At 41.9% G+C, this 21,547-nt stretch overlaps 1 protein-coding gene across 6 annotated transcripts in view; it reads left to right on the forward strand.

The window, feature by feature from the left end:
• Nucleotides 1–21,547, forward strand: part of RALGAPA2 (Ral GTPase activating protein catalytic subunit alpha 2) — a 323,368-nt gene that overhangs the window by 12,387 nt on the left and 289,434 nt on the right. The gene's annotated exons all lie outside the window — the stretch shown is intronic.

The raw sequence follows: 21,547 nt of genomic DNA on the forward strand, positions 1-21,547 counted from the left end.
CCTGTGACGCACCTTTAAGGAAAAAAACCCCACATACCTGGTTTTGCGAAGTGAAGTTATACCCAGTCTTGGATTTCTTGAAATTACACTGTTTTGTTCAGTTGGAATGAAATGTAAATTAGTTACTGTTAGAGGGGTTAGTTCTTGAGACCTTTGAAAGTGAAATGTGGTGTTCTTGGTAAACTGAACTTTCTACTTCCTGTAGTAAAATACCATGTACACACAGGTTGCATTGTGCAGAGTCCTAGTAGTGACTGATTAACACCTACTGCAGGGACATTTTTGATAAAGGAGAGTTGAGCAGTATTTTAAACCATTTGATACGTTGGGACTTTTTCTGAGGTGGAGAACTTGAACTTCTGTCCAGGTCTACAGGATTAAGTTGGCCTCATTTTATAAAGGCAGCCTCAATTAAACCTAGATCGGTTTGGTTTCTTAGAGACACAGAGTACATTGTTACCATTCTGAGAAAGTAGTTAGTTTTCAAGGCTGTGTAATTTGGTTTCACTTTAAGGTATGTGTCTTATTTTGAGGAACTTTCTTTTATCATTTCATTGAGCTCATGATGACCTCAGTTTTGTAACATGGAGAAGTTCCGTGATATTTCCTTAGGTCTGTGTTGTTTTTTATTGATGTGTGCGTTTGTGGAATGGCCCAGTTTACTTTATTACTGTAATCTTTATCCGTAAGGACTAGATTTTTGGACATTTGTCTGAGGAGTTCTAGTCATGATGTTTAATGTAAACTTTTGCTTACAACTGTGGTTTAAAGACTTTAAAGGAAAATAGTACATCAATGCACTAGTGCCTACCACATTGCATACCTTGTTTGCTACTTTAAGAAAAGTCTACTTAGAACAAAAGGCCTCTTGATGTGAAAAATAGGAATTAGTCAAAATCAAGAAAACTATTTGAAGGAAATGAATAGAAATTATTATTGTATTTTTACTTGTATATTTATATAATACTCTTGCTTTCCACATCTTTTATCTTCAGGTGATAATAAATGTTATTTTTTATGTACAAAGATGATGCTGCCGTCCTGGATTTGCAGCCCGCAGCTGTGTGGCTTTGGGCTAGTTACTTAGCCTGTCTTTGAACTTCAGCTTTTTTGCTCTGTGAAATGGGTATGGTAATGTCTGCCTTGTAAAGGTTGTTGTGAGTAGGATGTATAAACTACTTCAGCTTGGAGTAGGCATTTAACAGTTTCCTCTCCTGTTGTTACTTGTCTCCCATCTTTAATGAGATAGAATAAGCATTTTGACAGGTAGTCCCCCCCTTTCTTATTTTGATAATTGTTGTGTGTTTGTTCTCTTTTCATAAAAATTAGTCCGTATTTAAGACAGTTGGCTGAGAAACACACAATTAGCTGTGAAGAGTAGAATATTTCTTATTATCATGGTAATGACTCCAATTAGAACTTGCTTAGCTACTTTGACTTGGCTATATATTTTAGATTGGCCTGATAGTATTAACTTTATTTTACAGAGGGGGAAATTGAGGCACAGACAGGCCTTACAAGGGACCAAGCCATGTACTAAATGGTTTATATGTATTATGTTAATTAGAGGAAGAACAGAGAGCTGTTCATTCCCTTGACTTGAACTTCTTCCTCCACTGTTGAAATCATCATTGGGAAAGTAAATGAGTAAACAAAAAACATCCTGCATATTGCTCCAGTAAAGAGTCCATGTCTTATTAAAAGTTGAGTGCCTACTATGAGTCCCCAAATAGGGTATGGAAATGACATTGGTATAGCAGGAAGAACAGGTATAAAATAGTAGTAAATGTAAAGTGTGTTATGTAATTAGATAGTGGCTCATATGGTAGACTCCATTATAGGATTTCAAGAGGCAAAAAAGATCATTAAGAATGGCACAAAGCTAGGGGCATGTTGAAGGAGGTTTTCCTCATGCTGGGCCCTGAAGAATGGTTAGACTAGCTCTGTCCAAAAGAAGTATAACGTGAGCCACCATTATACACCACAGGCCTGCCTCTTCTTTGTGTCCAGTGGGGGTCTGGTGAGGGTAACATTGGGCACTGAGGGTAGGGTACTCGAACCCTGGCCCTGAGGGCGTCCACAGTGTCAGATAAGTGACTAGAGTACTGTGTACGCCAGCAGTAGGGGCAGGACAGTGAGTCAGACTGGTGGGTATTAGCGGAGGAAAGGGGTGGTGGCCTGACTGGCTGAAGCTGAGGAAGGTTGGGGCTAGATTCAAGGGCCTTGTTTGCCTTAGTTAGAAGCTCAGATCTTATTCTGCAGGTGAGAGGGCCAGTTTGGAGAAATCTTAGCAGGTCGAGTGATAGGATTTGAGACCTGCCTCTCTACCAGCAGGGGGGAAACCTGGATTGGGGTTGATGGGAGGGGTGGTGCTGAAGACAGGAAGACTGCTGAGAAGATTGGCAATGATGAAACAGACAAATGACAAGGACCTGAAATAAGACACTCCATGACTGGAGAAGGGGTGGGATTATAAAGGACCAGTGCAGCAGGAACTAGTGATTCTCTACATGAAGTCCTGAAAGCGATGTTTGCAGAAGCTAGGCGAGGAAGGATTAATGTGAAGGAGAAGAGGTTTGGGGTCAGAGGCCACAGTCAAGTCAACTCAAGTGACACCAGAGTTTGGACCAAATATTTGGAACCAGAGAGGAGAGAACAGTCTCTCACAAATGTCCTATATACTGATAAAGCAAAAAAGACCATTTTGGTATATTTCCATTTTGTGCCTCTGATGCTTTAAGTAGGGACAAGTTCACTTACAGTTTTAAATGTTGCCTTTTATTATTAGCACTTCCCCATATTTTGTTTCTCTCATTTTTATTAACCGCAAACGTTTGTTGAGACTATGTACCATAATTGAGCTTACCGTTTCTTAGATAAATTGTTTCCTTCCTTTCTTTCTCTTTTTCTCTTTTTTTCTGATATAAATAATACTGCTGTAAACATCTTTTTCTTTTTTTCTGTGAAGCACTTTCTTCTATAATTTGCATTATTTCCTTATAATAGATTCCACTGAAGTTGAATTGCTGGGTTTGAGCAAGTTTATGACTTGATTCACAGTGCTTTCCTGAGTGTTGCTCCCATTGGCCCTGGAAGCAGCAAGGGTTGAGACTACCATCTCCACTGTAGTCTGACTAGCAATAAACACGTTTTTATAATTTGATAATTGGTGGTTAGGTATTTGGGAGAATGGGAGTGTCGTGGATAGAGCTAGAAGAGTTGGGAGGAGATGCTGGCTAATGATGGGGCAGATGAGTTTGAGAAAAAGGTAAGATCCAAATGGAAATGTCTAGGAGGTTGCTGGACATGGGGTCTGGAGCTTAATGAGAGGTTAGAAAGCTATGATAAGGTTGTTTATTATCCTCATGATCTCATTTGAATCTTCTTGCAACCTATGATTCAGGAGATGTCCCTGCACCCAGCCTACAGAGGAGGAAACTGAGGCTCAGTGAGGTGAGCTGCTTGTCTGCCAGCTCCCAGCTGATAAATGGCAGAGCTGGGATTCATGTGACTACAAAGCCCATGTTGTGCTTCTGCTAGTTATCTGACTCAAAGCATATTTACACACCAGAAAAACATATTTACCCACCAGAATGAATGTTACCATATAAACAGAAGCTCATCAGCTTTTGCGTGTCTCTCAAAAATATTGCTTTGAGTGTTGCTGCTCTCTTCCTGGTCTGTTTTACCATATTCTTTTAGGGAGACTTGAGGTTCTATTTGATTTGAACGTGGCAGAAGCTCCTTCTGTGTATTCATGTTCATTGGCCTCTCAGTGCCCTTGGCAGGCCTAGCAGGTGGTAAAATATTTGCATGGCCATTGGTGCCACATGGACATTCTACAACTGGAACAAAGCTGGGAGGTGTAATTTCATGCTCTTCAGATGGTCTTGGTATGGTCTTTCTCAGTTGTTTGAAGCAAAGTAATTTTGTCGTATGCTTGTTCCCTTTGCTAATTTTTAATCAATTACTGACATCTTATGTCTGTAACCTCTGGAATATAAAATGAACTTTGGACACACATGTGTAACACAAATACCTGCTTCCTGGGCTTGAGATTGTCTAGACTTCTGACATGAGAAAGGTGAACCTGGGATAAAAGTCTCGTTGAGCTCAGATGTTTTGTTTGAGATTACTGACAAGGGCTGGCTTCTACCTTTTATCCTGGGAAGAGGGAGAATTGGTACGTGCAGAAGATTTTGATGTAAACTTCTGTAATTTTTATTTTGTTTTGTAAGTGCTTTATTTGCAGATGGGCGTAAATACTTTTACTAGCTGTTTAGAGTACTGATCTTTGGTCTTCAAACTGAGTACCATGGATAAAACTGTAGAGAATTGTTTATTTTTTAAAAAAAGCTGACTTTCAACATAGCAAATTGATTCAATTTAAATTTTAAATTATTTTTAAAAGAAGGGATATAAGTTACTGTACTGTAAAATTAAAAATAGTTAATATATAAATGTGGTAAACAACTATCTTGTCTTTGGATTTTAAAAAAAATTTAGCTTCACAAACATTTTTTCGTGTGTGTGTGTTTGCTCAGTAGGGCTGTGTCTTCGGAGATTAATGAGAAACAACCTCAGGAGTTATAGTTTGGTAGGAGAGACAGACACATAAACAACTACATTTGCCATAAGGCTCTAGGTGCCTTGGTGGAGTGGGATGAAATTGTAGAGGTGGCTACAAGTTGCAGAGGAGGCACAGCAGAAAGGCCTCTTGGAGTGGTCCCTCCTGAAGGCGGTTGGGTCTGAGGTGGGTTTGGAATAATGAATACGGCAGTTTTCCAGGTGGACAAGTTGAGGATGAGGGGACTACAGAAAGAGGAGCTTGTGCAAAGGTAATGGTGTGGCCATCATGGAGTTAAGTGTACAGTGACTTTTATCCTGTGGTGTAGGTAGATGCTGGAAACCCGGGGAAGAGTTCTAAGCAGAGGAGGAGCCAAATTCACTTTCTTCCTTTGGTGAATGGTCCGGGAGTCCCAGTCTCCCTGAGATTTGAAACATGGATGCTGGGAGAGTGAGAGCTCCCCTTCTTTCGGATTACAGACCATGAGGATGTAGCCTGGACTGCCAGTGTTTGTCTTTCCTCTCATGTGGAGAGCACCTGCCTCAAATTGAGTTCACACTCAGAGGGAAGCAGAGCAGAAAGATGGAGAGTGAGAATAGCCCAGTGGAGGAATTCAGCCATGTCTATTCCATCTTCACCTTGAGCTTCTCAGTTGCAGGAGGAAATAACACCCTGTTTTTGCTATAGCTAGCTTGAGTCGTATTTCCGAGTCTTGCAATGGAAAGAGTACAGATTAATATACCAGGAAGAGAAGGGGAAATTCCAGATCAAGGCTGGATGAGTGTGTGCATGTATTTGTGTGTGTGTGTATAAATATGATTTTTATATTTTTTAAGACCTAGGTGAATTTCAGTTTATATTTAGGAGAAGGAACTAATAAAAGAGTGAAATTGAAGAAACGGTAGAGAGAAAGGGGATATAAATGGAGAAAGGTGTTGTCTGCAGTGGGATCAAGAGTGTCGGGTAGGAGATCAGGCTTGACGATAGGGACGCATTTTCCTCTAAAGCCATTTGGAGGAAGCAGGAATGGGGATGCTGGATGACTGGGATGTTTAGGGAGCTCACACGATGCTTCTGTTTTTTTATATGTGAGAAGAGGCCAAGTCAACTGCTGAGCCAGTTTTCATGCTGGTGTGGTGATCAGGAACTGAGTATGTCTTGCTCCTCTTCTGTGTCAAGTGTCCCTTTAAAATAAAGGAAATGTTGTAATCTGTGAGACTTTGTTGTTGTTCTTTTGGGGAGTGATCTCATAAATGCATTTAACTTACATATTAAAAGCTTGGCTGGAAGGGGGACGTATATATATATAATCAGGACATTTTAAGTAGTGCAGATGTTGCCTGCCCTTCTGCTTAGTGACCACTCTCCTCATAATGGCGTGAAGTGCGACAAGGGTGCTGTGTCCTCAGTGGTCTTCTTTTCTTTGTGCCTCTCATTGTGGTAGCATCTTCCCTGCTGGGCGTGACTCTAGTGTTTAAGAGTGATTTTGACTTTCTCCATTTTGCCTTTAATGTGCCTTAACCCACATGAGATGTAGCTCTCTTGTATTGTTATCTCATATTCATGTAGCACGTTACACTTTGCAAAATGTTTTCTCGTGTATCTTTTGACCAAATTGCTGCTTTAAGCAATCAGTTCATAAGGGATCTACCGTCTAGATTCTTAGTAGAGCTTTGTTTCTGCATGAGTTCCGTATCCTTAATTCAGGATTTTAGCTTTGAGTTTTAGAGAGGAGATGTCTCATAACTCTTTTTATGTCTCTTGTGTTGTTTTAGAAACTGAAACCACATCTGGAAGATATTGAATACTATTTTCAAAGTAGTTGTAATCTTTAAAAGTGAATATGTACTTTCATTTTGCTATTACAATTGTGGTTTAGTTAAAAAATATCCCTTTTGAAAAAGATAAGGATCCCATTGATATTGTCTTGTGTTTGATTTTAAGTGACGGCACATATTTGTTGAACCTTGAACCTCAGCCATGCTTTCAAGGACACATAAAGTACGAGCGACATCGCTTGTGCCCAACTGTGGGAGCCATGAGAATGCGCCACTTAGATCTCCCACTTCAGGGAGCATGATTGACTGAAGGCTTCGACTGCTGCCCTCTGAATTTACCACCAGTGCCAAAGCCTAGTTTCTCTTGGGCTATTCCCAGCCAGTTACTGAGCCAACAGGAGTATTAATGTGGCCCATTCTTTTGAGACCCAGATGCCTCTGAAGGGTGTCTTTGGCTTGAGGACTCCCTATTGGCCTGGCCAACACCTTCTCAGAACTGAGTTGAAGTCTGAGACTCTTCCTTCCCAGCCCTCGTTCCTTTCTTTTCTCCTTCGCAGGGTCAGACCTGTATTGTGGTCTGAAGCCACTCCCTGCCTGCTCAGCTGTTTCCCCTTTATCCTTCACAAGTAGTATCCCCAAGAAATCTCTTGCATGTCTAATCGTGACTGGGCATCTACTTCTCAGAGAACCCGCTAATACATCATCTCTTTTCCTAGAAGGTGTTGCCCATCCTGCCATCTAAAATTCTTCCAGGAGACAGCATAAGCATGTTACATCTTCCATATAAGCTTTCTTCATCCCTCTGCCCTGAAGTGATCTTTCCTCAGAATTCCTATAGCATCTGTGCCTCTCGTTTGTCTTTTAAAGCCTTTGGCTTTGTCTTCTACTTACTTATGTTCCCTGATTTCCCCACTAGATGATAAGTACATTGAGAACGTGAATAGCTTCTTGTTCATCTTGATTCCTCTTAGTAACAGACTTCCTCATTTGTAATAATAATAATAATAATTAGCATTTAATCATCATTTTCCGTGTGCCAAGCACTGCCAGAGATACTTCTATGTGTATTAACTCATTTAATTCTCTCAAGTGAGTTAGGTAATCTCATTATCCCCATTTTATAGATGACACACGGAGAGGTTAAGAACCTTGTCGAAGGTTACACAGCTAGGAAGCGGCAGAGTTGGGATTTGGACGTAGGCAGCTGGGTCCAGAGTCCTGTTATTCATTTAAAAGTTACTTTTTCTCCAGTACCAATCATGTGTTGGGCATTGTGCACAGCATTGGGATTCCAGAGCTTGTAGTCTAAGTCTGGAATAAATAACTCTTTAAAAGCCCCCAAAATGTGATTTCCAAATAGATGGAGCTAAGTCTGTGGGGGAGGGGCAGCCACCTGTGTGGATGTTTTGAAAAACTCCTGAAAGCCTTCCTGCCACAGAGATTGTTTTCACCAGCTGGAAGCTCCTATCATTAAAGTAACGATTCAAGAACATGATTTAAGGTCTCCTGAAAGATCCCTCTAACCTTCTCCTTTGTCTCCGTGCACTCATCATCAGACCCACCCCTTGGATCCCAAGGGGAGTAACTGTAAGAAAGGACTGTTTCTGTGGACAAAAGGGAGAAGAGATTGGAAAACCTTGACTGGGATATGGGAAGAAGGGGCAGCAGGGCTGGAGGGCTGTTGCTGAGGACAGGCTTGGTGAGGCTTGGGCAAGTGCCCCAGATATTCTTTCATGGTGCTGACCTCTTGGAGTGGAAGTAAAATGTCACCTAATCTTCCTTTGTGTGTGTGTGTATCATATTGCAGGTATTTATTTTTGAGAGAATGGAACCATTCTTCTCTTCCTGCTCCTAAAATAAATACATACACAAACAGACACCTCACTTTTTTTTTTTTTTGAGGAAGATTAGCCCTGAGCTAACTACTGCTAATCCTCCTGTTTTTGCTGAGGAAGACTGGCCCTGAACTAACATCCATGCCCGTCTTCCTCTACTTTATACTTGGGACGCCTGCCACAGCATAGCTTTTGCCAAGTGGTGCCATCTCCACACCTGGGATCCGAACTGGTGAACCCCGGGCCACCAAGAAGTGGAACGTGCAAACTTAACTGCTGCACCACTGGGCCGGTCCCAGACACATCACTTTTAACTCAAGTAAAAAGTAAATAATGAACTGGAAAAATATTTGAAACTTACAGGAGAGGAAATAGTTATAGCTTCAATATATAAAGAGCTCCTAAATATTAACAAAAAATTATGATAAATGTTTAAAATATATGTATACATGTCACAAATGAAGAAATACCAAGACCCAGTGTTTTAAATGTCACTCCTCACTAATCTAAGATATATAAATTTACAGATTAAAATGTATTTACCTATTATGTTAACAAAGTTGCTGTGTTTTTCTGATGACAATATACTGTGTTAGCTCTCTAACACACCTTTGATAGGACTATAATTTGGCATGATCTTCCTGGAAACTAATTTGTTAATATGTATCAATGGTCTTAAAAATGTACATATCATTTGACCCAATTTGCTCTTCTAGGAAATTATGATAGATATACTGAAAGACTGTTATATTAAGAAGTACATTGCAGCATTGTTTGCATGTTAAAAGTCTTTTTTATTGAAATGAAATTCATAAAATTAACCATTTTAAAGTGATCAATTCAGTGGCATTTAGTACATTCACAATGTTTTGCAACCACCATCTCTATGTAGTTCCCAAACTGAAATTTTCATCACCCCAAAAGAAAACTCTGTAACCATTAAGCAGTCACTCCTTATTCCCTCCTTTGTCCAGGCCCTGGCAAGTGTGTGTGTGTGTGTGTGTGTGTTTAACCGGCCTGGGCCTTCTTTTTGTTTCTCTTAATTCTTCTGTTCCACCAGAATCAGAATGGTACCTGTTGAGTGTATTGGTATTTGTAAGGACTGTTAGTTGCAAGTGGTAGAAACCCTGCTCAAATTAACTTAAGCAAAAGGGGGAATTTAATGACATATGCAACTAGCCTAAAGGAACGTGGCTTTAGGTATGGCTATCAACAAGGATGTAAGTGGTATCTCCCACTCTCACGTCCACTCACCCACTCTCATGTCCACTCACCCACTCTCACATCTACTCTCTTTTTCCATCTCCTCCCTTGGTGGAAAATACGCCTCTCCACTCTTGTTCTGTGTTTGTTTGTTTGTTTTCTGTGCCTCTGCTTCATTCTCAGGCTGACTTAGCCAGGTGCAGGAGAGATGGTCCCGGCCATGACAGCTGGTGACCCTTGAGAAGAGTGAGGCCTCTCTCCTAGGGCTCACACCAGTACCTGAGAACCACTCTGATTGGCCTTACTGGGGTCATGTCACCTTTCCTGTGCGGATCACTGGGTAAGGGAGATGGGGACTCTGATTGGCTAGCCTGGATTACTTGCCCTGTTCCTATGAACTGAATCTCATTCTGGCTCATATATGTCTGAGCACGTACTTCTAGAAAGGCATTCTGGCTCATTCCCACACAAAATGACACTGCTTATATCTCTGTCCGTGGCCGTATATACTACAAAGTGAAGTTTACTAACTTTTGTGTTAATAATCCTAGATCATTGAGAAAACCTTAAGTGACATTCATTAAGTTCTATTTAAGACTGCAGAGTTACATTTGAGGATTTATCTAATTTGAGGGAAGTTAGGGTTACTCTTTTAAGATATGGATTGGCCACTCTTTGAGTTTGCCTAGATTAGACTATCCTTATTGTTTTTAAGCCATTCTATAAATAGTTATCGAGTGCCTGCTGTGTGCCAAATGAAGCCCCAGCTTCCATTCTTTTGGGGGTAGATGGACAATAAACAAAAGACAAGCAAATGTATAATACCATTTAAGATAATATTATAGGAAGATGAAGCTTGATTGTGTGTGCTGGTCTAGAGAGCAGGGTCAGGGAAGGCCTCTCTGAAGAGGGTTTATAGCCAAGTCTTGGGTTAAGTGGGGAGCAGCTTTGTGATTATTTTTGGGAAGAGTGTTCCAAGCAAAGGGAACAGTAAGTGCAAAGGCTCTGAGTCATGAATAGGCTTGGGACTCTCGTAGAAGTCAGTAGAGTTGGAGGAGAGAGGGAGCGGAGAAAGGACGGGGAGGGAGAGGGGAGGTAAGGGTTAGACCAGGTGGGGCTTACAGGTCTTGGTGAGGACTTGGGATTTTTCTCTAAGGTAAGATGGGGAGCCCAGGGGGGCTAAGAGCAGGGGAGTGACCTGAGTTGACCTTTAGGTTTAAAGGAATCACTATGATTTCCACACGGAGAATAGACTTGCTTGGTTAGGCTACCAGAGTCTGGTTTTCTGACTGCAAGCTTTCTTTGTAAAGAAAGCTTCCTTTGGCTTACGTTTTAAAAGGTCAGATCCTTTGCACAAAGACTGAACAGTGGCTTGAGACGGAAGAGAGAAGAGGGAAGAGAAAGAAGTGCTGGAGAAGAGGAGTGAGTGGCTATGGAAGCCATGGGAGGCACAGGTTTTGAGGAAGACAGGGGACATACATGGCCTGTGTCTTTCCTTACAGCAGCAGCAAGTGGTGATGAGAAGACAGGCTAGGAACACTGTGGGCAATGGGACAGGAAAGCTGGAGTGCAGTGGGCCATGTAATGGGGCCCACACAGCGCCTCCAGCATGTAACAGTGTGGAGATGGGCTTGCTGTTTTTCTCTGAATTCTAGTAAGACGCAAACTGCAGACATATTAGAAAGAGCTCCTGATGTTGACAAAAAAAATGGAGATCTGCTAGTGGCTGAAAAAGAATGAGCACAGAAAAATGTTGATGGGTCAGTACAATATTAATTTATCAATATAAATGATTTCAAAAGGCAGCAAACGCTGCAGATTGGCTCCATTTCATGTACCCAGCTAAATTACATCCCCGTTTGTGCTTTATATTGTGTTTCTTAGTGGAAAGGCCCTGATCTTTGGCTCAGTGTTAATGGAAAAGATGTGATTTTTATGAACCAGTGTTGCTCACTGAGCATGCACTGAAGGGAATTCTGTTGTGGCAGCTTAAACCTGTCGTGTTTGAGCAGAATGAGGAACGGCTGACTTATGTGGGCTAAGGCTATCAGGTCATATGAATGAATCCTAACATGATTGAAAATTTCATCACCTTTTTGCGTTCAAAGGTATCACACGTTTGTTCGTTCTCATTCAGTGCAAGCTACTGAATGACTGGACAGAGACAATTTCTTCTTGCCCAGTTCTATTATTTTTCTATATTTTTCAGTAAACAACAACTAGAGAAACATAGCTTTCCCTAAAGACAGCAAAACTCCTTTATAACTAGATCATTACAAGGCATTCTGTACATTTATGTGTTATTACAGAAGTTTAATTACAGTGTTGGACAGAGGAAATTTAAATTACTTTCTGTTTTTAGGGCATTTTAGTCTTGGTAAAGATGCTATTTTATATTGTTTTGGTCTTGAGTGTTCTTCAAAGTTGAAAAGTAAGACAAGTTTGGAGAAACTTATGGCCTAGTGTCATGTCTGATGAGTTGTTCTTTTCTTTTTTATGGTAAGTATTCAGGCTTTGGAAAAAATCTCTTTCTAAAATGCCCTGGCAGCTTTTTTTTTCCAAAATGAAGACTAGCTTTATATTTTTTTCTGGTTATAAAATTTTACGTACTCGTTATAAATATTTGAATAATATGAATAAGCGAAAAATAATTTAAATATGAAAAAGCTCTTTAAATTCTACAATCCCCTGATAGCCATTGTTCAGATTTTGGTAGACGTGCTTTCTGTGCTTGTTCTTGCTTGTGTGTGTTCTCTCCCTCTCTCTATCTTGTGTGTGCACACATACAAACACAGTTTACATGAGTAGTCATTATACATGGTTTAACACTGTGTTTTTGACTTAACATGCCTTGGACATTTTTCCACATCAGTAAGTGAAGACTTACATAATACTTAAATGGCTGTATCCTGTTCCATTAGACTCATGTAACAAATTATCCACCACACATTCTTCAGGTTGTAAATTTCAGGCCTTCCCCTGCTGTCAGCAGATTGTGGCCTGGGAGTGAGAGGAGTGGCTGCCCAGCAACCAGAAGGGCCTTTGGTTTCTTATGTAAGGGATAAAGCAGCCGTGACAGTGTTTGTGGCAGCCGACAGGACAGGGAACAGTGTGGTGATTTTCTGGAGATAAAGACAGCCCGTTGGGGTAGGCCATTTAGTCTGTGCTGAGTTAATATCACAGAAAAGCCTTGCTTTTAACCTGTCCAAGGGGAAGATCATTCTGCTTGCAGGCTGACTCTAGTGTCCTGAGTAAAGCAACTTCCAGGTCCTCTTTCGGATTTAATAACTATTTAGTTCTGTGACTTCTACCAGATCTCTATTATGTACTTAAAAAAAATTATTTTCAAAGTATGCTTTCCTGCACCTCCTCCATCACTTTCTGTTAATGTTAGGCTTAATTAGGTGAGCACTGTGGGAGCCTAACTGCCTGGGTTCCAGTCCTGGCAGTGACTTAACTTCTCTGACTTGCCACTGGTGATAAGGACGGTACCTGCTTCCTAGGGCTGTTGGAGTTTTAACTGAGTTAATATATGCAAAGCTCTTTTGTAGGCCATTATTAGAATTATTAATAATTATTTGACATAAGGAAGACTGCTCTCTCTGCCCTCATCACCACTTTTCTGCTTCCTTCGTTGTTGGAAATGGAGGGGTGGAGGTTACCATTTAGCTCCTGCTTCATTCATTTTATTTCTGTCTCTGACTCTTTCCCTAGTGAGTGGTTTTGACTATAATGTAGGCTAGCCCCAATTCAGATCAAGAAAAGTAGAAGCAATTGTGCATTGACTCAAAAAGTCTGATGAAATGTGATTCCTATAAAAGGAATAAATATATTAAAATGTATATAAAACATATTTGATTTGAATATTATATTTCATTGGTATATATATTGTGTTTTATAATATTGATACTTAATATCTGTTAACAATAAAGTTTTGGAATCCTGCGTTTAAGAAATGTGTATCAAAAATGTTTAAAATAAAAATAGCTCTACTTTTTAAAAGTTTCGCACTAGATAGCTGGAGTATATCTTCATACAGAATTACTTTATACATGGACTATCAGTCCTGGATAACAAAGTTTTACCTTTCTGACTTCTAAGAATTTTACTTTCTACGTCTAGTTTCCATTGTAGGTATAAAGAAATGAAAATAATACATCTTAGGAAATGAAATGGAGGAATATAACTTTCTTGACCTTTTCAATTATACTAGTATTTGTTTCCTGTTCTGCTGTCAGATTTTATTTCAGTATCTACAGGATGTTTTTGGTTGCAAGTAACAGAAAACCCAAATATAAATGTGAATAATAAGGACTGTCTTTTTCTTCTATGAAAAGCAGTCTCAAGGCTGGGCAGCCCCAGAGTTGGCTAATTCAGCAGTTCAGTGACGTCAACAGTCCGGACTCTCTGCCTCCCTGCTCTGCTGTCCTTAGTGTCCTCAGTGTGCCAGGTTTGTCCTCAGGGTGGCAGAATGCCTGCAGACATTGCAAGCATTGTGCCCAGGTAGAGCAATGTCCAGAGACAGGAAAAAAGAAGACGTTTTTTCTTTGTGTGTCTTTAAGAACAATGAATCTTTTCCAGACATCTCCATCAGACTTCCTCCCATTTCATATTGAGCAACGTTGGGTCACAGGCTTGAGCCTAAACAAATCATTGGTAAGTGGCATGTTGCCACCATAGTTGGCTTGACAGCACCAGGTCCCACCCTCTGGGGCTAGGGACAGGCCAGCCTCTCTGAAGGGCACAGCTTGTGGAGGAGGATGATCCTTGAACAAATGGGGGCTCTGTTTGGGAGAGGAAGGGTCAGTTTGTGGGAGTGAGTGGGGTGAAGGAGCCAGAGGGAAAGCAACAGTGTCTGCTCCAGGCTACTCTCACTTTTTAGTTTAAATGCTATGAAGAACACCTATGGAAATAAATAGTCAACTATGATGAAGTTTGAATATATGTATATTTTTAGGGAAAAATTTAAAAAAACTTTAGAACAGTATAACTGGTAGGTACAACAAGGCTATAATGTATGTAAGAAAGAAAACTATCAGTGAAGCTAAAAGATGAGTTCATTTCATTTCCTGCAAATAGGAGTATGTAGTTTAGGCCCCACATGCTTCCAAAGTACTATCTGAGGGTTCTAGTCTCCTTTTCCTTCTATTGGGCCAGGTTAGTGGTCTTGGGCACCAAGTACAGGTGTATCATCAGCTTTTGGCCCTGGAGAGGGCTGAAAATTGGATTCACAGTGTGGAACTTCTTAGAGTGATGGGGCAAAAGCCTGATTGTATTAGATGCTTAGTTAGGTGGCTGGGTCTAAAGTGTTTATTATTATGCATCATAAATTACATGCCATGCAAGGCCTGAGGAGACATCCCTGTTGTGTGCCTAGGGAGTGGCCTATGATCACTTCTAATTATAGTCTCCTTATTGAGTCTGGTTGCTTAGGCAGCTTGTGGTGGGGAGGTAAGGAGGAGAGGCTGGGTGTCTTGTAAGGGGCAAGGGGAGGATCTCCCATCAGTCTGATGGGGTGGGGTAGAATAAGGGTTATCTTCAGTACATTATTCTTTAACTTCTGGATGACTCCAGGAGTAATTCCATGTCAAATATGTTCAATGATGTTTATACCTAAAAGTGGATATAGATTGAAAACATGGCATTTGAGAGAGGTTTTCTGAAATATGAAATCTCCATGGCATTAGAAAAAGTGTACTTGTAGAATGGACTTTGATCTTTTAGTTCTTAAATCTTTGCAGAAATTCTAGAAATAACTTTGCCTGTTGAGGTGGGGGGTTGTTGTGTTAGGCAAGGTGTTCTTACTTGTGAGCTGACTTTAGTGGGTGAGTAGGCCCACCTCCCAGTTCATCCTCTACTCCCAGACTTCTCATACCACGTCTTCAACCAGACCTCATGTTTCAGAGCCCTGATGCACTGGGGTTGGAGCCTTTTGTTTGCTGTGTAAGTTAGTATTTCCATCCACACAAAGATTTTATATTTGCATGTAATCGTTACAGGGGGCATTTTTAGGTCTGTATTTGATGCATTTTTCAGATGTGAATTTCTCTTTAACAATAATGATAAAAGTATTGATTACCATGGAAGCACAGTGAACATACCTGTTGTGTTATCACCTGATTACCAGCTGAGTCTTGAAAGGGCTTCATTGTGTAGATTTTATCTCCTCACCAGGAAGGCTCCAGGGTTTTTACCTTCCCTTGGCACAGTACTGCACACACAGGAGGTTCTAAACCTACTGCCTGCTGTCAGGAAAAGGAGTCCCTGCCTACACTCTTGTTAGCATGTGTCACTGTTGACAGAAAGTTTGTATCAACAGGCAGCCTCTGTTATTTGGATCCATTTTTTCTGCTTTTCCTTCTTTAGGGGAGGCAATGATGTGTTATACTTGTGGGCACCTCTTCATGGGCTTGTCGGCCCTCATGGCCCGTGAAGCTGCTTGGTGATGAGTTTCTTCTTTTTCTCCACCAACGTTTCTGTAATAGTGTTGCCTAACAGCCCATCCCAAACCTCATGGCAACAAGCATCTATTTTTCTCCCTCACCAGTCTGCATTGGTTGGGGTGGTTCTACCTCTGGCTGCAGGTTGCCTGGGTTTGACTCCACTGTGGGCTGAGTCCAGCTCTGCTCCATGAGTTCCCTCATTTCCCGTGCACGAGAGACTACCAGAGGCTCTCCAGCTGCTGCTGGGTCATATTTCTGATGACTGATTGACCAAATCAAGTCAGGAGATCAGCCCCAAATCACTGTGGGTGGGTGTTATCCAAAGGTGTGGATGGAGGGAAGGAATAATTTGTGGCGTTTTTACAAACTGTCACAAGAGGGAAAGTGGGCAGGGATATAGGCAGTTGTTAAAAGTGAAATCACCAGACTCATATTAGCCTTTAAGTAATGGTACATTACTAGTGACCTTCGTCCTTGTCAGCATTTTCTGTCTTGTGTCTGAATAGTTTATTTTCCTTCTTCTCATTCTTTCTAAATTATGTTTTATTAAGTTGTTAAGGTCACCTTGAATTCTTCACCTACCCCTTTTCCCTATCACCAGGTTGTGATCTTGAGCATCATGCCTCAGTGCCATTCTCTAGGGAATATGGGTAAAAGAGTAAATGACATGGTCTTCATCTGTACAGATGTGTAGGCAGGCAGGATGGCCCCTGGCTCTGGCCTGGGGCTGGGGCTGGGGCTGGGGGATGGAGGGACAGGGAGGGTTGGGGGTTCAGTCCCCACTAGGGAGGAGCTGAACTGAGCTCCTTCTTCCTCTTGACAGTTTCCACTCGGGCTCCCGAGCGGGAGAAAGGCTTTTTCTCTTCCTTTGGTTCTTTCCGGGGGTCTGCTGAAGCAGGTTTTTGTGGGATTCTGTTCTGATCCTTCCAAGTAAAAAGGAATAGAATTGTTATTGAAAAGGATTATATGTGGAAGGAAATGGAGGGATCATCTCTCTGGTTTTGTGGGTAGTCCTTACTGCTGTATTGGGATTGAGTGCCATTTAATAAGGGACGGTCTCATTCAGTGTAAGAGTTTCATGAGCCAGAGTTTTATGGCTTCACAGGTAGATGAAGCTGGGTTATTCCCACCTAGTGAGAGGGCCTTTGCCAGGAGCTAAATAGTTGTAAAACAACCAATATTTATATAATCCTGGCTGACAGTCTTATAAGCACCTTGCGTATGCTCATTTCTTTGTCATAGCAGTCCTGTGATGAAAGAACCATTGTCAGCCCCATTTCTCAGATGAGGAAATTGAGGCACAGGGTGTTCAAATAACTTGTCTAAGGTCCTGTAGTTTCTGAACTTGAACCCAGGCAGTCGACTCTGAAGGTTTTGCCCTCAACCTTTGCTGTTGCCTTTCAGCTGGATGTGGAGAAATAGTCGTCAACAAAAGGTTCAGCTGGACAAAGGGCCGGGAGAGAGTAGGTTTTAGTGTGGAATCTAAAAGATTATTTTTGAAATGTAATGGGAAAATAATAGAAACAGTTTATTGGCTTTTGGTTGATGGTGAAGGAGAATGAGAAATTAAAGGAGATTTCTTTGAAAATTCAGGAATGTCCCCTAGCTCTGCTCAGCTATCTGCTGCTTGCTTCCCTGTGGTTAACTTGAACTCACTTCCTTGAGTTTTGTGATTATAGTGAGGTGGTGGGCCCGTGATGTGCCACCCACACTGAAGACCATCACCTCAAAGGCGGCTCACCATCTGGGCTCTGGAGTTCAGGGCTTTCCCTTCTCCTCTCTTCCTTACTGGCTCCACGAGGCTGTGGGGAGGTCACTGTGAGCTCCTTCTTGGGAGTTCCCATCTTCAGTGCTGCTCACTCCCCTCGTTTCTTACGTGTCTTCTTTTCCTCCTGCTCTTTTTCATCTGGCTTTCCTGCACATCCCCAAGGTGATGACTTATTTTTTTATATTCCTGACCTGATTTCTTGTTTTCATTTATTCCCACTTGTCTCTGAGGCCTTTGTATAGCTTAGGTTTGAGTCAGAAGACCCAGACAGTTCTGCCCACATTCCTGGCTGGCTGTGTTGCCTCAGCTTCTGAACCTCAGGTTTCTTTATCTTGATCACAACTGCCCCATCTACGTCACGGGGCTGTGGTGAAGGTCAAATAAAATAAATTCACGAAAGTGCTTTTAAAACATAAATGTATAGCATTATTAATATTCCCAACCTCCCCATGTGGCCTTGTCCACTTCCTGCTTTGATGCCTCAGCTTCAGTCATGGTGCCTTTCCTGTTACTTATTTGTTTACCTGTGTATTCTTGAGGGCCCTGTGTTTTAATCTCTTTGAATTTCCTTGCACTTTGCACAGGGCTAGTTGGCATGGGGAGGGCCTCAGAAATATTTGAATGAATAGGTGAAGAATGTCTAAAGGAAGTTTGTGGTCATAGTCTTCTTTTTTTTTCGTGAACAAAGCATTCCTACTATATCCCTGAACAAAGTGAAGTTAACCTTGTTAAAAAGCAGCCCTTTGATGCTTTCTTGTGTTCCCTTTTCCAGGATGCTAAATTCCAGTGCCTATGGTTGCCTTCCCCAGGATCTATGCTTACTTTATAAATAATCATCTGATGAGACTTGTGCTTCAAAAGTAAGACAAATCAAGGAATCATTCTAGATTTTGAATTAGAGAAGTAAAATATTTGATATTTACTTTTTGTTTATTCATTAAACAAATATGTGTTAAGTACCAAGCTCTGTTCCTGGGGCTGAGACTACAGCAGTGAACAAAACAGATGAGATTCCTGCCCTTATGCAGCTTCCATTCTAGTAGAGTGCCAGTCAATGAAGAAATAAATGAATAAATAAGATAATTTCAATTGATCTTAAGTGCTGTAGGGGAGAATCATGTGAAGAGGACTCCCAGACCAATGAGAAGTTCTCATACTTGTAAATAAACTGAGTACATTACAGATGTTGTGCTCTTAGTTTCACTGTATATTGGCTTACCTTGAAGGTGTCTAATTGTCTTGTTAGTATTTTAAGCTCAGCACCATCCATGCCTCATCCACAAGAAAGATAGTGAATAGCTGAGGAAGAAGGCGGCTGTTACCTGGACTTTTGGCTTCATGAGAGCATCTCAGTCTATAGGAGGGCTGCTCAACCTTGACAAGGACCTTCTTTGTTCGGGTTGCTGATATTTAAGTGTCTCTGAGGGACCAAGGGAGGCGTGGGGAAGATGGGGGGGTTGTTGATTGCCCAGTGACCTTTCTGTACCATCTTGCTCCATCAGTGCACCCACATCCTTGATGCCAGGGAAATTCTGTGTCTGAGGCCCACTCACTGGTGAGCAGTTGGGTGTCTATCTGTCGCAGAGTCTATAAAGGAAGAAGGCAGGGTGATATGATGAAATGTGAAGAGGGACATAAGGGACATCTTTAGATTTCTGTGAGGAGGTGATGTGTGATCCCAGTTCTGAAGGATGAGAAGGAATGAATTGTATGAAGATCTAGGGGTGGCAGCAGCATACTGGAGGTGCCCCAAGTTGGGAACACATTTGGGAAGTTTGGGGAATGGAAAGACGCCGCAGTGGTTGGAGTACAGGGTATAAAGGAGACAGTAGTGTGAAATGAAGCTGGCATTGAATGGAGGGAATCATGCAGGGCCTTGCAGGCCTTGGTGAAGAGTTTGCATCTTATTTTAAGTACTCTTGGAGGCTGTTGGGAGGTTTTGAGTAAAGGAATGATCTGATTTGATTGATACTATTAAATTTTCGTTTGACTGCAGTGTAGAGAATGGACTGCAGAGAGGAGGAGTGGAAGCAGGGAGCCCAGGCAGTGGGTGTGGTTGCAGCCTGGGTGAGAATTCACGGCTACGTTTGCCAGGCAGGGCTTTGGAGGGTGAGAAGCGGCCCAGGACTGGAACCTGCTGGAGCTGACACACTGCAGATGGGTTGTGAAGGAGCAAGAAGAACCCGAGATGATGTCTAGGTTTTGGCTTGAGCAGCTGGATGGATGGTGGTTCCTGAGGGAAGAACTGAATTTGAGGGGGAGAACAATGTTTCCCTTTAGACATGTTTAATTTGAGAAGCCTTTGGACCCTTACGTGGAGAGATCCAGCTGGTAGCAGGCTGTGAGAGTAGAGATCGCCAGGGGCGAGGGGAGTGTCAGGGCAACAGATAGAAATCGGGAGTCTGGGGCAGAGGTATGAAATTTCTCTCTTGATAGCCCCAAGGATTTGAAGGAAGATTAGGCCGTTTCTTTCCTGTAGGCATATGATCTAATGGTTTACAAGTTATGGTTATTATCCTCTCATTGTATGTTATAGGCTGTTTCTTTTATTCAATTCATTCAAGAAATTATTGAACTAAATACTGTACTACATGTAGGGGACATAATTATGCATGAGATAGACTGGGAATTCTGTGAGGGTAGGGAGTATCTTTGGCAGAGAAGACAGATCATTCCAATAGGAGTAAGTCGGAATTCCATCAGGAGTTAAGTAAATATGACACCTTCTATGACAGGGCAGAACAGTGGGGTGGGGCACATAGCAGAGGCAATGACCTAGTCTTGGGGTGGGCTGGGATGTTTGAGCTGACCAGCAAGTGGTGAGTAGAGGCCAGCGGGGTGAAGCGTGCTTCAGAGGGAACAGTTAGTGGTGGATGGGCTAGCGGTGTGTATCGGAGCGAAAATGAACAAAACTCTTTCTTGGAACCGGCACATTCTGCGGAAGGCACTCAAGGATTGCTTGGCAAGATTGTGTGGCTCCTTAGAATGGTAATATTCATGTGGGTTAATGATACTAGTTTCATTGTTACTTGCTTTCACACAGATCAGTTTGTTAGTTACTAGGAACTTCCACTGCTCTGTGCTCGGTTCTGTTTTAGGGCAGGAAATCGAATGTTAAATTGGCAGCTCATATGACTTTATAAAACACCTTATGTGCATTATTTCAAAGAACGAGGGCAGATTTTTGCATGAAAGACCCCATCTGCATATCTAGAGACCTTTACTTCTCTAAAGGCCCTATCTAGCTAGTTGTTTTCAAAAACGACTTTTTAGATTCACCAGCATGAGTGTTAACTTTATAGAATTTAAAAAATAGTAATGGGTGTGTTCACATATATTCACAGTATTAGACCCCAAAAGCAACTGATACCATTCTGTTACAGATTGAATAGCAACACATTTTTTCCTTGAGTAATCCATGTAGAATTTTAAGGGAAGCTGTTTTTAATTTTCCTACGGTTACTAGTGTATTCTTCCAAAGAGCTGACACCTTGGTCAGGACCCCATTGTAAATGGCACGAACAACTTGTTTGCTAAGGAAAATGTACAAAGGTGCGTTGACAGTGGATAACTGCTCTGACCCGAGTTGCGAGGAATGATTGGGGCCCCTGGAAGAAGTGGCTGTATTGCTGCCTGGCCCCAGCAGGAGTTGTCACTGGGCTAAGTTCCCTGCACAGCCTATCTACCTGAGGAACCTGGTTTAGCAAATCTGGTGCAAGAAGGAGAAACGCTGCTCAAGGCGACTCTAGGAACATGTGCTGGGCCCTGCGTGTCCAAACAGAGCAGAACAGGTCACCTAGAAGCTGGAGGGAAGGTGGTGACCAGTGGCCCAGATGAAAGTGGGTGGGTATGGTGGGGAGCACCTGCTGGTTCTCTTCAGCTGGTTTTATGTCAGCAGGGAGAGAGAAGAGACTGGGCCATGTGGAACTCCACCTGCAAAGTTGTTTTTCAGA

This window comes from Equus quagga, chromosome 12 (genome assembly GCF_021613505.1).
Source record: "Equus quagga isolate Etosha38 chromosome 12, UCLA_HA_Equagga_1.0, whole genome shotgun sequence".
In the NCBI taxonomy this organism is placed as follows: domain Eukaryota; kingdom Metazoa; phylum Chordata; class Mammalia; order Perissodactyla; family Equidae; genus Equus; species Equus quagga.